Raw genomic sequence first — 15,838 nt, 5'->3', positions numbered from 1 at the left:
ATCTACTTTCAACTAAATGAGTAAACGTCTTCTCTTAAAACATCGTTCACTACATGGTTACTAAGTCTATTCCATTCGTTAACTACTCTATTGGTAAACCAGTACCTGCATATCTCCTCTCAACTAAACGAGTAAACGTCTTCTCTTAAAACATCGTTCACTACATGGTTACTAAGTCTATTCCATTCGTTAACTACTCTATTGGTAAACCAGTTCCTGCATATCTACTTTCAACTAAATGAGTAAACGTCCATAATGGTTGCTAGAACATACCATTAGAGGCACCCACAGCAGCCAAAGAGGAGCCGACGTCAAGTCGACTGTGGTCTAAACTTGAAGCCCTAAACCAACAAACAAGGGCTAGAGAGAGGGGGCGCGTTCGTCAATTACTGTGTTCAAACGAGAGGGGAGTGGGCACTCCCACCCATGTTAGCCTCGTTAGGGGGGACATATGTGCGCATTTGCAAACTCAAACGGAGGCAAACTTGGAGTTCCCCCATGAATTACCTTCCTAAAAGCTTTCTCACCTAATCTCGCAATAACTATGCTTTCTTTGACGTTTCCATTTCATGGATATTCTCCAGAGGTCAGTATCCAATGTACCTTCTCCATTTTTCTTACTTTTTTTTTGCCACTGAGTCAGAAATTACCAAGTGGTCTACATGAAACTAATAGAAGTGGTTTGTCTACGGCAATCTTAGAAATAAGCTGAACAGATTGGTCTGGAATTAGCCAGAACAAAATGTATGAGGAGTTGAAGGTATCCTTGTGGTCTTCATACTATCCTTGCGCCAAGGATATTCTTTTCGTTAAGATAAAAGCTCAGCTAAAAATCTCTGTGTGCATCTCTTGAAGAAATGGAAACATTGTGATTCGCGAAATTATCTGTTCCGTGTGATCTGCAGCCCATTCTGGCAAAACGTCACCGAGAGAGGACAAAGAACACTGCAAGAGGCCATAAGGCCTGCATTAGGAAGTTCCATGTCCCTTACCCCGTCATCCCAGTCCATAAAGTTATCTCATCGTCTATCAAAACAACCCATTGTGTCAGCGCTAACTACATGGTTACTAAGTCTATTCCATTCGTTAACTACTCTGTTCGTAAACCAGTTCCTGTATTCAGGGTGTCCATAATGTCTGGATACACAGAATTGGATATTTTTTGTTTATAGTGAAATTAATATAATTTTCATAATTTCTTTTTCTGGAATATGCTAAAGGAGAAAGTGTACTTGGTAAAAAAAATAACAGACTTAATGCACTTGACTCAACGAATTACCTAGGGACGAATGTGCCAAAATTGAGGGTAACGAAATTTTATCGCATCAAGTTCATTAACATTTTTGTAAAACGCATTAATATTTGCATTGCAAATGAAGGAGAACATATTGAAGATGTAATTTGAATAAAAATAAAGATTAAAAATAAAGTGTTTTAAGTTTTTATTTATTTTCTGTGTCCAGACTTTATGGACACCCTGTATTTCCATCTTAATCCTAAATTTATTCGATTTAAATCCATTACTGCGAGTCTTGTCCTGTTGTCTTAATGCATCACCCTTGACGCAACGGCGACATACATCGGCATAGAACATCAAATACATTATTTTTTAAAGCCAAAGAGAGAAGAAAAAAGGACAATAAGAAGAGCCAAATGGGAAACGGTAAAAGTAAAAAGGAGAAAAGTTTCGAAGTCAAAGGAGGGAAGTGTTGGGAAAAAATGAAAAAAGAAGATGGAAAGTTTGAAAGCAAATGAATTAAAGTTTGACCTAAGAAAGGCCAAAACGAGAGGAAGAACATTCGGGATCAAAAGGGAGAAGGTCGAGATAGGTAGAGAGGTAGGGGGGGGAGAAAGATTCCATGACAGAAACAGACCAGATAAAAAAGAAATAAAAAAAGGATACTTAGAAATTTCAGAAAAAAAAACCGATGGCGAAACAGATAACATATTGAATTAAGTCTTCATATTCAAATTTATTTATTTGTCTATTTATTTATTCAGTTATTCATTTTTTAATGGACGGGGGAATAGAGACATGGACTGGAAGTGGGAGAGTACAGAAGACTTGCTAAAGCAATGAGAAATATGAAAAAAAAAAGGAATCATAAATTCATATGTGGGTGGGGTGAGAAGAAAGGAAAGACGGAGAAAGGAACGATTCCATGGAGTTTGGCGACCAGGTGAGATGGTAAGGAAAGGAGGGAAATGGAAATGAAGGAAAGGAGAGAAAGGGAGGGAAACATCCCTTCCCTCTTGATTACTTGCCACACACGATCTTTCCACGTGCTCATGCGTGCGTGCGTGCGTGCGCGTGTACAAACACTGATGGAGGATGTCAAAGCAAGGAACTCTGGGTTGGTGAGGTGGGTGTCTACTTATTGCTATTATGTTGTTGTTGTTGTTGTTGTTGTTGTTGTTGTTGTTGTTGTTGTTGTTGTTGTTGTTGTTGTTGTTGTTGTTCTTCTTCTTCTTCTTCTTCTTCTTCTTCTTCTTCTTCTTCTTCTTCCTCTTCATTTTTTGACTGCTTCCAACCTCGTTGTGAACCAGAAAACTTACATTTTTCTGATTTGGCCATTGTTAGTTTCATGTGAGATGGAGAAGCCAGACGATGGAGGAGAAGGGAGGGGAGGGGAGGAGGAAAATGAAGGAAGAAGAAGAAGGGAGGTAAGGGGAAGGTACGGGGAAGGAAAGGGAAGGGAGAGGGTTGGGAGATAAGGTAAGCTAAGGTTAGCACAATTCCCAGCTGCCTTGCATGTAGGCTTTGTCCCATTCTCAGACCACATCCAGTCAGATTCCCACTACCAGATCAGTAAGAGAGAGTCTGTAGCCGCAAGGAGTCTGAGCAGACCTCAGTTGATAAGACGAAGTTGATAGGATCAAGGAGACACGAAAGACGAAGTCTGATGATACAAAGAAGCAGAGGACGTAATAGTATATAGGGTGAAGGGACAAAGTTGGCAAAGCCAACAGTGGAGGACCAAGCAATATTGGAGTGAATAGAGACAACGAGGAACAGAAATAGAGAGGAGTGAGATGGGATGGAGGGGAGGAATGGGTAAGAAGGTAGAGTTAATGAAAGAGGCAAATAAGGGTGGAAGGAAAAGGAAAGGGAAAAAAGAGAGGTGAAATGATAAAGAAAAAGAAACACTCTACACACGCGCGCACGCACACACACACACACACACACACACACACACACACACACACACACACACACACATGCAATTCAATTATGGGATCGAGTTGGTTGGCTTTGTGAAGAGACTACAAAATGAAGTAAGAAAAGTATTTATATAAAATTCTTACACGATAAAATAAAATGAAAATTAATAGTGATTCCATGAAGAACCGTACAATGAAATAAAGATAATACCAAGAGGTCCAATCAGCAAGAACATTGCGTTAACACCCCAAAATAAACAAAAGAGAGAGAGAGAGAGAGAGAGAGAGAGAGAGAGAGAGAGAGAGAGAGAGAGAGAGAGAGAGAGAGAGGGAATGGGGGAGAGAGAGAGAGAGAGAGAGAGAGAGAGAGAGAGAGAGAGAGAGAGAGAGAGAGAGAGAGAGAGAGAGAGAGAGAGAGAGAGAGAGAGAGAAGGGGAAGGGGGAAGAGAGAGAGAAAGAGAGAGAAGGGGAAGGGGGGAAGAGAGAGAAAGAGAGAGAAGGGGAAGGGGGAAGAGAGAGAGAGAAGGGGAAGGGGGAAAAGAGAGAGAGAGAGAGAGAGAGAGAGAGAGAGAGAGAGAGAGAGAGAGAGAGAGAGAGAGAGAGAGAGAGAGAGAGAAAGCAGATTTTGAGTGGAATTTGTAATCGGAAATCGCCCCAAGTGGGGGTTAGGTTAGGTAGCCGCGAGGGTAAATGCGATGTCCACGAGGATAATCTCAATATTACTTCCTAATAGCCGGGATAAGAGGGTAAACGGGGGAGAGGGGGGAAGGGGAGGAGGGGGAGGGGGGAGGGAGGGGATATTAGGAGGGGAGGGGGGAGGGAGGGGATATTAGGAGGGGGAGGGAGGGAGGAAGTTAGGAAAAAGGTGGAAAGTGGGATAGGGGAAAGAAAGACGGAAGGAAGAAGGAATAGGGAACAATAGGAAGATGAAAAAGAGGAATGGGGAAGGGGAAGGGAAGAGGAAGATCGAAGGTGGAAGGGAGAGAGGAAAAGCTGAAGTAACTGGGAAATATGTTGAAGAGATGAAGGTAGAAGGAAGGAAAGGAAAGGAAAGAGGGAAGGGGTGAGGTAAGGGCGAAATGGAGGGGAGGGGAGCTAAGAAAGAGGGGAAAGAGAGGAAGAGGAGACTCGAAAGTGGGAAATGGGAAGGGAAAGATTAACTTTGATGGAGTTGTAAACAGTCATAAGGGAATTTGGTTATAACAAAAGAGAAAAGTATGACATATATATATATATATATATATATATATATATATATATATATATATATATATATATATATATATATCTTTACATGAAGGATCTAGACGACTAAAGGCAAATTAATTTATACTGTAAATAAGGATAACTAAGGAGAGTTCCCAGTCAGGAGGCTTGACAGAGAAGGAGGGCAATATGGAGAGAGAGAGAGAGAGAGAGAGAGAGAGAGAGAGAGAGAGAGAGAGAGAGAGAGAGAGAGAGAGAGAGAGAGAGAGAGAGAGAGACTAAGAAACGGAGACAGACAGACAGGGAGAGAGAGAGACACAGAGAGTGAGTGAGAGAGTGAGAGAGAGAGAGAGAGAGAGAGAGAGAGAGAGAGAGAGAGAGAGAGAGAGAGAGAGAGAGAGAGAGAGAGAGACAGACAGAGATAGAGAGAGAAAATATAATTTTTTTTATTTTCCCTTTGGACAGCAAAGAAGGCTAAGACGACACCAAGAAGGACATTTTCTTTAAGCCCGTGGAAGCTTTCTCAGGGAAAAGAAATAAACTTCAAGAAAAGTTTGTTTTCCCTCTCCAGAAATAACCCCGAGGCAAGAATAGATGGAGTATCTCTAATTACCGGCTTAAACTAGATTATGTCTGGCTTTTCAAACTTAGAGCTAATCCCATGGCTGGAGCGGAATGCGCACATGTAAATAAGGACATTTGATATCGACTACAAAGGAATCCGCGTCCAAAAGAGTTTTTCCGTCACGTCTCCAACTATTACTACTTATACTACTCTTGTTACTATTACTGCTATTACTACTGCTTCTGCTACACTAGCTACTACTTTTACAACTACTGCTACTACCACCACTACTACTAGTACAACAACTGCTACTACTACTACTATTTCTACTACTACTAGCTACTATCCCTATTACTTCTGCTACTACGAATACTACTACTATTAGATACTACGACTACCGCTGCTATTAATACTACCGCTACTATTTCTACTACTAGCTATTACTCCAATTAATACTAAAGCTACTAGCTATTACTCGTACTAATATTAAAGCTACTAGCTATTACTCCTAATACTAAAGTTACTAGCTATTACTCCTACTAATACTAAAGCTACTAGCTATTACTCCTACTAATACTAAAGCTACTAGCTATCACTCGTACTAATACTAAAGCTATTAGCTATTACTCCTACTACTAGCTAGTAGCTATTACTCCTACTACTAGCTACTACTCGTACCACTTCTATTATCCTTCCGAATGAGAGTTGATATCTCACATCTATGGGTAAATGCTCTGACCTTTTGCAGGGGCCAAAATTAAACAGGCTCTGTGTGTGTGTGTGTGTGTGTGTGTGTGTGTGTGTGTGTGTGTGTGTGTGTGTGTGTGTGTGTGTGTGTGTGTGTGTGTGTGTGTGTGTGTGTGTGTGCGTGTGTGTTTGCGTGCGCGCGTGTGCTTGTGTGTAGTGCCTACCCACATGTTTATACACACGAGGCTTATTCCAAGCAATGTATGAAGGTGACACACCTCCAAGGCCTATGAACATAACCCTAAGGCCGGCAACACACGTGCAATTTAAACTGACAGTTACAACTGTTCAGTTATAACTGTCAGTTGAAACTGTGGGATCTCAGTATCACTGAGATACCCACACACGTGCAGTTTCAACTGACAGTTATAACTGAACAGTTGTAACTGTCAGTTTAAACTGCACGTGTGATACTGAGATACCCACACACGTGCAGTTTCAACTGACAGTTATAACTGAACAGTTGTAACTGTCAGTTTAAACTGCACGTGTGTGGCCGTCCTAATGAACAGGTTTCCTTTCAGTCGAGAAAGGGGCGATTCAGAACGAAGGAAGCGGGATATACCGAGGACCAAAAAGGGGGGAGGGGGGGAGGGGCATGATCCAGACGATATTCCGGAGTTCATCCGGCGCGACTGACCGGACGTTCTGTATGTGTGTGTATACACCGAGCGGATGTTCCGGCTTCGCCTACGTTTAACACTCAACCTTCCGTTTCTTCCTACAACAGGTGGCCGGCCCTGCTCGCCTGCTCACAGTGTGAGCAGATGCATCCTAGCACTCCTGGGCGTGTAGCACGTACATGCACTCCCAGTAAATATTGACATGTAGCTTGGAGCAGTTACTGGCCCAGAATAAATGGGTTAAGGTTATGCAGCATATCAACAGCGCCTGAGCCAGAGGGCCCGCAGTGGAAATATATCATGCAGCGTGGCCAGTTACTCTGTCCTGTGTAGCTATTTCATAAATTTACAGCAGTCGCTCTCATCCGAATACGAAACGACGTCATTTCGTGGAAAAACAATTTTCAGCAATTAGAACCTTGTCCTGGAAGATGTATGACTGCGTTCCATTAAAAAAAATAAAAGACTATAAATAAGTCCAGCTACCAATTTAAACTAATACAGTGTAGTCATATATGAAGTTAACAAAAGCTATATATGTTGTTATCAAGTCTTGCCAAATTCAAGGCGCTTTATTCCTGAATTTTATAAGACATACATTTTCTTGTCAATAAAAAATCACATGAACGTCCAGAATATATATTTTTTAAATGATGATGATGATGATGATATGGTTTAACGTCACAAACTCCACCCTAACGCAAGTCTAGGACGGTGCCCCTTACATAGGATTTTGTAGCGTGGAATTTAATAGACCATGCCCTTGGTTCAGCTTCGCCGGTGGCAGGTTTCGAACCGCCATCCCCTCAACCTTCGCCGCAAGTAACGACCCCCTATAATATTCTCGATGGTGTTTGTAAAAATTGAAAGGAGTGGGAGGGGAATGTTGAACTGTGTGTGAGGATACAATGCAAGACCACCGGCCTATCCCTTGGGTGATGCTTCAGCACGTAACAGCTCGTGGTGAATCCCGCATTCCGTCTACGTCTCATATGTTTCTTACACGAGAACAACTTCACAACTTCTTGGAAATATCATTCCCTTCCCTAGGAGTCTGAATAATGTGTAGAGTTCGTTGTAGCGAACTCCAAGTTGTCTCGTTCACCCAATTAAGAGTTCACTGTAGAACATTTGTTCCCAAACTGGGGGTAATTTAACCAATTTTCGGCGGGGTAACGGAGGTGTAACAGAAAAAAAAAAAAAAAAATCTGAAAATCAAGAAGCCAAGAATTCCTCAACTAGTTTCAAGCATGTAACTCCCTCTCACTGATTTTCTTGACGTCTTTGGCAATAGTCATTAGATATGCACAATGTTCAAATACAAATAAATAAACGAAAATATCTCCAGTGTTTTGATTTAGACATATATAACAATGTTGACAACATTTTCTGAAAGGGGTAATATGCTTAATGTGGCATGGTAAACTGGGTAACAATCTGAAAAAAATTGGGAACCACTGCCGTTGAATAATGCACATGCAGTGGTGGCTCGTGGATGTGGATGGAGTCTGAAACCAGCGCTCCACAAGGTCGACCATATAGATGAGGCGACTGTGCCGGAATGCAGCAGGAGCCTACTACTGCACGTCTGATCCCCGCTGTTGCAGAGAAGGGTTGGGAAGCCACGAAATCCCGACTTCTACATCATACTTGCACCTCCCGGGGATCGAACCCGGATCTTCGGCGTAGGAGGAAGGGAGGTTTACCACTGCTCTACGAGGACTCCCATCTTCACACGACAAGTATAATTTACATGTTTTCACTCTCGTAGCATATACAGCCTAAGGATTTTTTCTACTGGATGTAATAGGAAACACTATACCAGGAACTGACTAGTGAATATATATTCATGGTGAATATGCTTGTTTATATATCACAAGCGGTTACCACTACATACATACCTGCATCTTCTGATGATGTGCTAGTAAATAGCTTTGGATATTCTATTCTGAAATGAAAAGTCTCTGGTATCTCGGAAAAGACCATTTGGTATATACGTACTCTATCATCACCACCACTTTCTTTTTCTTATGTCAGCAGTCTTTTCAGCATCCACTTCGTTTTAAGAGAAGATTAGATAACTTTATACATAGGAACGACAGGTGGTAATGGGACATGGAACGGCCTATTCCCTATTGTCTCTCGCAGTCTCCTCCAATTTCATGTTCATATGTTCTTGTGTCTTTCTCGATCCTTCTCTCTGTGTGTATTTCTATTCCCCTCTTCCTCTCTCGACCTCTGAACGCGGTAACAAGCACACTGAATGCACAGCTTAGAAGTTACTTGAGCCAGACGCGTTGAGTGAGGTTTTGTGTTATGCATGAAACGCAAACATGCTGTGGATCGTTTACGGAACATAAATGTGCTGAAGCTTCAGAAGCCGGGCTCCAACGAGGAGCTTGTATACGTGTTCGAGTTGTGTGTAGAAAAATATGCATAATGTTCTTAAACTAAAGCAGCTACATGAATGTTCTCCCCTCCTCCCCCCTAACACCAACACCCCCGCTCTTCAGTCCGTAACCCCCCACCACAACCCCTAACCTAACAAAAACACCCAGCCGTATAAAAAATAAAAATGTAGTCCCCTCCCTACCTAGCCCCCCACCCCGCACCATCTCCTTCCTTTATGTGTTCTAAACAAAGCTCTCCAGGTCTTTATCCAGTACTACATGGCTCTTCCTTCCTATTCCCCTCTCCCCTATACCCCCGGCTCTTCCTTCCTGCACCCCCCCTCCCAAACCTACCCCACCCCGCACCATCTCCTTCCTTTCTGTGTGTTCTGAGCAAAGATCTCCTGGTCTTTATCCGGTACTACTTCACACAGGCACCAAAGCAAGCAGGTGTTGTGGGCAGGGCGAGGGTAAGTTCTTGGAGTAGGAGACAGACTGCAAAGAGGGGCAAAGGGTTTGGAGATGTTTTTTGGAGACGAGGGTCAGTAAGAGGGTACTTTGATGGGCGTGGAGAGGAGAAGTGAGGGAAAGAGAAGAGAGGAAGCGGGCTAATGAGAGAAAGAGAGGAGGACTTGAGAAAGAGTGGGGTGGAAAGAGAGAAGATAATGTACAATAGGACAAAGGGAGAGACGGACGAAGGAGAAGTATAGAAAGGAAAAGAGGGAAAGAGATAAAGAGACGAACAGGAGGACTGGAGAAGCGAAGGACTGAATAGGAAATAGGAGAAAAAAGAGAGAGGAAGACAAGAGAGAAAATGAGGGAAAGATGAAGAAAATGAGGAAAGAGGAGAAAATGACTCGGATTGAGGAAAGAAGAAATAATAGGAAAGGCAATGAATGGCAAAGAATTTGAAGGAAATGAGAAAAGGAGAATCAAAGAGAGACAACAAAAGGATGAGATAAGATACACAGACAAAGAGAGGAGAAGGAGAGGAGAGGAGAGGGAGAGGAGAAGGAGAGGACGGAAGACTGGAAACAGGGGAAGGAGAGGAGAGGAGAGGAGAGGACGGAAGACTGGAAACAGGAGAAGAAAGGAGAAGAGGAAAGAGAAGAGGAGGAGAAAGGGGAGGAGGGAAAAGAGGACAGAAGTGAGGAGAAGAGAGGAAAGGAGGAAAAATGAGAGGATGTGACAGAGAAGAGGAGAGGAAGGAAGAAGAGGATAGATCAAAGGGAAGGTGAATAAAGAGGTGAGAAGAGAAGAAAGAGAATGTAAGTTGGCAATAGAAAAAGAAATAGAGATGAATATATATATATATATATATATATATATATATATATATATATATATATAGAGAGAGAGAGAGAGAGAGAGAGAGAGAGAGAGAGAGAGAGAGGGGGGGGAGGTTATTTTTCTTGGTGTAAGGTATCAGCGTTGGCATTCCATCTAAGGCGTCGGGAAAGGGAAGGGAAGAGAGGAAGAAGGAAAAGAAGTAAGGAAGGAAGGAAGGAAGGAAGGAAGTATCTGCTATCAAAATCTTGGAACAATGGATGGATGGAGGGAGGGAGGGAGGGAGGGAGGAAAGGTGAGAGCATGGGAGTGGGGGAGTTGATGGAGTGGAGAGGAACTGAGGGGAATATTGTATTTCGTTGCTTAGAACCAGCGTTTCTATCCTTAGGGGGAGGAAAGGGGGGGAATATTGGGCCGAAGAGGGGGAACCACAGAGGCGGAGGAGGAGGAGGAGGAGGAGGAGGAGGAGGAGAAGGAGGAGGAGGAGGAGGAGGAGGAGGAGGAGGGAGGTTAGAGGACAAGAGTGGTCTGCATTCTTCTCTTAGTCTCCGGTCACACAAGAATGATGGGTTACTCAGGTCCATAGAGGCGTAATTAAAGTATGTACTGACTGCATACAACGTATGGGGGAGGATATGGGGAGAAGGGGAGGAGAATGGGAGAGAAAAAGAGGTTGGAGAAAGACGAAAAGAAAATGATGGAGTTTGACAGGAAATGGATGGAAATGTGGATATGGGAGAAATAAAGAAATGAAACAACAAAACTGTCGAGATGAAGATCAGGAATTGAAATGTGAAATGAAGATTATGGAGAAGAAATGCAGGAGGGATAAAGGAAAAGAGAGAGAGAGAGAGAGAGAGAGAGAGAGAGAGAGAGAGAGAGAGAGAGAGAGAGAGAGAGAGAGAGAGAGAGAGAGAGAGAGAGAGAGAGAGAGAGAGAGAGAGAGAGAGAGAGAGAGAGAGAGAGAGAGAGAGAGAGAGGGAAATGGTAATGTAACGGAACGGGAAATGAAATTCAAAGACAGGGAGAGGAACGAGGAAATGACAGACATGACGTGTGAACTGCGGAGTCACAAGGAAGAATAGGAAAATGAGAAACAGAGTGAAATGTAGAACTACAGGGAACGTAAACAAAAATAATATGTATTTGGACGAAGGGAGAGAGAGGAGAAATGAGAGAGAAGAGACATAAAGAGATAAATGAGAATAAGTTAGAAGAAAATAATGAAAAAAAGAGGAGATGAGAAAGGAAAGGAGAATAAAGATAAATAAAGGGGAGAAGAAATAAAGGATATGAAAAAATTAAAATAACGAGGAAAATTTGATGAAGGAATGAGAAGATAGCGAAGGACAGGAGAACGAAAATACGGACTTATATATACATATACATATATATATATATATATATATATAGAGAGAGAGAGAGAGAGAGAGAGAGAGAGAGAGAGAGAGGAAAAGAGAGACAGAGAGAAGGAGGGAGAGATAGAGAGAGGTAGAGAGAGGAAAAGAGAGGTAGAGAAAGAGGAAGAGAGGAAGAGATGGAGGAGAGATAGAGAGATAGAGAGAGGTAGAGAGAGAGAGAGAGAGAGAGAGAGGAAAAGAGAGGAAAAGAGAGAGAGAGAGAGAGAGAGAGAGAGAGAGAGAGAGAGAGAGAGAGAGAGAGAGAGAGAGAGAGAGAGAGAGAGAGAGAGAGAGAGGGAAGCACAAGAGGAGTCTGTGGAAATTAGGTCGGAACAAGTGTATCAAAGAACTGGGTCAGTGTAAGTTTCTAGAGGACTTGGACAAAGAGGCGTCTGAAAAAGCCGGATCAAAAGAAGTGTCTGGGGGAAGAAGCCGGATCAAAGGATGAGTCTGGGGAAGAAAGGATGATTCTGGGGGGAAGAAAGCCGGATAAAATTATGATTCTGGAGAAAGAAAGCCAGATGAAATGATGAGTCTGGGGAAGAAAGCCAGATCAAAGAATGAGTCTGGGAAAGGATGATTCTGGGGGGGGGGGGAGCCGGATAAAATGATGATTCTGGGGAGAAGAAAGACGGATGAAAGGGTGATTCTGGGGAAAGAAAGCCAGATCAAAGGAGGAGTCTGGAAAAAAAGCCGGATCAAAGAGTGAGTCTGGGGGGGGAAAGCCGGATCAAAGGATGATTGGGGGGGGAAGCCGGATAAAATGATGAGTCTGGGAGGGAAGAAAGCCGGATAAAATGACGAGTCTTGGGGAGAAAGCCAGATCAAAGAACGAGTCTGAGGAAAGAAAGCCGGATTAAAGGATGAATCTGGGGAAGAAAGCCAGACCAGGGGATCAGTCTGAGGAAAGAAAGCCGGATTAAAGGATGAATCTGGGGAAGAAAGCCGGATAAAAGGAAGAGTCTGAAAGACTTGGGTCGATGAGAGTGTGGAGGGTCTAGGTCAAACACAGCGTAGAGAATCTGGGTAACTAGAGAAGCCAGGTCACTGAAAAGGCCAGGAGAGGTTGGGTCGGACGAGGCAGTAGAAAGGAAGAAGGAAGAGGTAGGACGAGGAAGAGACGAGGAAAGGGAAGACGTGGAGGAGGGGGGGAGGCGCAGAGGCGAGACGATGGGAGACGAATGAAGAAGAGTCTTTGATAAGAAGAGAAAAGTGTACAAGACAAAAACGAAAAAGAAAAAAGAAAAAAAAATCGTGGTTTGAAGGGGGAAGAGGACGAGAAGAAATCCAAAAGGATGCAATAAAATGGTGTGGAGAAGACAGTCGAGATTGGAAAACTTAATGCAAAGGAATCAAGAAAATACGAATGTTTTGTGATATAGACAAACGAGGTGCAATAGAAACACAATCAATCATAACAAAACCGTATACGAAATATCGTGGCGAGGAGGCAAGGGAGAAGAGCTGCAGGGTGTAAAGGAGGAAGAGGAGAAAGAGGAGGAAGAGGAGAAAGAGGAGGAGGAGGAGGAGGAGGAGGAGGAAGAGGAGGAAGAAGAGGAGGAGGAGGAAGAGGAGGAGGAGGAGGAGGAGGAGGAGAAGGAGGAGCAAGAGAGGGTAGAGGAGGAGCAAAAAGATGAGGAGACCATGCAAGACCATTTTCAGGAAGGGGAAGAGAATGACCAACGGAAATTGAAAAAAAAAAAAAAAAAAAAAAAAAATATTGAGAACTGAAAGCTGGAAGAGGAAGGAAAAAGGACGTTGACTTAGCTACAAAGAGGCGTGGAGAAAGAGTAGAAACAATATATTAAGTTAAAAGAGGAAATAAGGAAAAGGAAGATGAAGACAAGAGAGTAGAGAGGAAATGGCCAATTACCGTCCATCCTAATAATGTTTATAGAAGACAATGTCGATAACTGTGTTAGCGTTGGTCGTGGTGATAGTGGCGGTGATGGTAGTGTGATAGTAATAGTGATGATGGTACAGGTGGTAAAGGGTGAGTGGTGGCTATGTTGGTTGTGGTGATAGTGTCGAGGTCAGTGTTGGTGGTGGAGACTATGTCAGTGATGATGATTTTGATGATACTTTCGATGATGAAAATGACGAGGACAAGAGGAGGAACAAAAAGAAGAAGAGGAAGCAGAAGTAGTAGAAGAAGAAGAAATACCAATATAAGAAGCAGAGGAGGAGGAAGAAGAAATAGAAGAAGCAGAAAAAGAGGAAGAAAAAGAAGTAGAAGAAGCAGAAGAGGAGGAAAAAAAGAAGTCTTTTAAAAGAAATAGAAGAAAAAGAAGAAGAAGAAGAAAAAGAAGAAGAAAAGACGCAGAAGAAACAGAGGCAGAAGAAGGAGAAAAAAGAAGAGGAGGAAAAAGTAGAAGCAAAAGAAGAAGAAGGATCGGAAGGAACAGGGAGAGGAGGGGGGAAAGAAAGAAGAAGATGAAGATGAAGATGAAGATGAAGATGAAGAAGAAGAAGAAGAAGAAGAAGAAGGAGAAGAAGAAGAAGGAGAAGAAGAAGAAGGAGGAGAAGAAAAAGGATAAGGAGGAGAAGAAGAAGAGGAAGAAGGAGAAGGAGGAGAAAAAGGATAAGGAGGAGAAGAAGAAGAAGAAGAAGAAGAAGAAGAAGAAGAAGAAGAAGAAGAAGAAGAAGAAGAAGAAGAAGAAGAAGAAGAAGAAGAAGAAGAAGAAGAAGAAGAAGAAGAAGAAGAAGAAGAAGAAGAAGAAGAAGAAGAAGAAGAAGAAGAAGAAGAAGAAGAAGAAGAAGAAGAAGAAGAAGAAGAAAGGAGAATAACACTATGTGCAGATGCAATGGAGGGATGGGTACAATCCCGTGCAAACCTCAAATAACCAGAAGCCCAAGAGCACCTAAGAATGATTTCTTGGTCGCTCCTTCACGACAGGGGACACGAGTCCCCCACCCCACCTCGGATACAATCCTGGGGGAGCTCGTCCCCCCCCCTCCCTCAGGGGCACGTGTCTCCTGAAAGGGCCCAGGGTCTGGCTTCCTCATGCAAGGGTCCGATCGTGTCCTCAGCGCCCACGCGGGAAGAAACGTGGCGAAAGACCTAAATAGATTCGGAAAAGGTCAGAGGTCAGGAAGCCTCCCTAACGCAAGTTGAGGGACAGATTGAAGAGTGGAGAGGAGACGTGCAAGAGGATAGAGAGGAGGCAGGGAGAGGAGGGAGGGAGGGAGAGGGAGATGAAGTGGTACAGGTGAGATAGTGGTAAAAGAGAATTAGTTAGCGAGTTTAGGAAAAGAAAACTAAGGAGGAGGAGGATCTAGGAGGAGATAATGGAAGGGTGCTGGGGAGTGGACATGGAGCTATTGTGGAAGGAAAAGGTGGGCTACGGAGAGAGATGGGGGGATGAGGGAGAGAGGGAGACAAAGAGGGCGGTGCCTCCAGGAGACAGGAGGAAAGCCGATGAGGAGGGAGAAAGGAAAAGAAAACAAATGTATGCATTTTGTATGTATGTATGTATGTATATATGTATGTACGTATGTATGTAGTCATGCATGTATGTATGTATATATGTATGTACATATGGACGTATGAATGTATGGAATAATGCATGTATGTATGTATGTATGTATGCAAGTATATATGTAGGTGTGTATGTGCGTGTATGTGTGTGTGAACTTATACATAAGCGTATATACGAATGTATATATATGCATACGCAAATACAGTCACATATACGCATATTAGTACAAAATAAATTTGCAAACGGGATTTCAATGTGTGTCAGTAGTTTTGGTTTGGAGTGTATGAAAGATAATACGAAAAATATATGTTCACAAAAATACATATATGATTGAAATGTGTGTGTGTGTGTGTGTGTGTGTGTGTGTGTGTGTGTGTGTGTGTGTGTGTGTGTGTGTGTGTGTGTGTGTGTGTGTGTGTGTGTGTGTGTGTGTGTGTGTGTGTGTGTGTGTGTGTGTGTGTGTGTGTGTGTGTGTGTGTGTGTGTGTGTGTGTGTGCGTGTGTGTAGGCATAGAGGACGCGAAGAGTGGCATGACAGATGAAAATTCCCTTGGCTTTTGTCAAACGTGTTATCAAACATACTGCATAATATAATTTTTAAACTCTCTTGCTTCCTCGAACATTCTTATCTCACATTGTTGGACTATGCCATTGTTTCCACAGGCCAATAAGTTCGCATCCCGCTCCATATAAATTATTTATCGATGAAATCTCTTCTCCTCTTTTCTCTAAGCCTTAGGTTTTCGTTAAATGAAACTGTTGTACTTTAATCTCTTGTGGATATCGCAGTTTGCATGCATTTCGAATTGAAGTTAGCATTAATGTGACATTCACGGTACATGACAGTCTTTTGTGCGTTTGAGTTCGCGCCCGTATATATATATATATATATATATAAATATTTATATCTATATATATATATATATATATATATATATATATATATATATATATATGCATAAGTAACCACTAAGAAAAAG

This window comes from Oratosquilla oratoria, chromosome 6 (assembly GCF_046742065.1).
Source record: "Oratosquilla oratoria isolate Oo_2021 chromosome 6, ASM4674206v1, whole genome shotgun sequence".
Taxonomy (NCBI): domain Eukaryota; kingdom Metazoa; phylum Arthropoda; class Malacostraca; order Stomatopoda; family Squillidae; genus Oratosquilla; species Oratosquilla oratoria.
The sequence above is the reverse complement of the archived record's forward strand: the minus strand, read 5'-3'. Positions refer to the sequence as shown.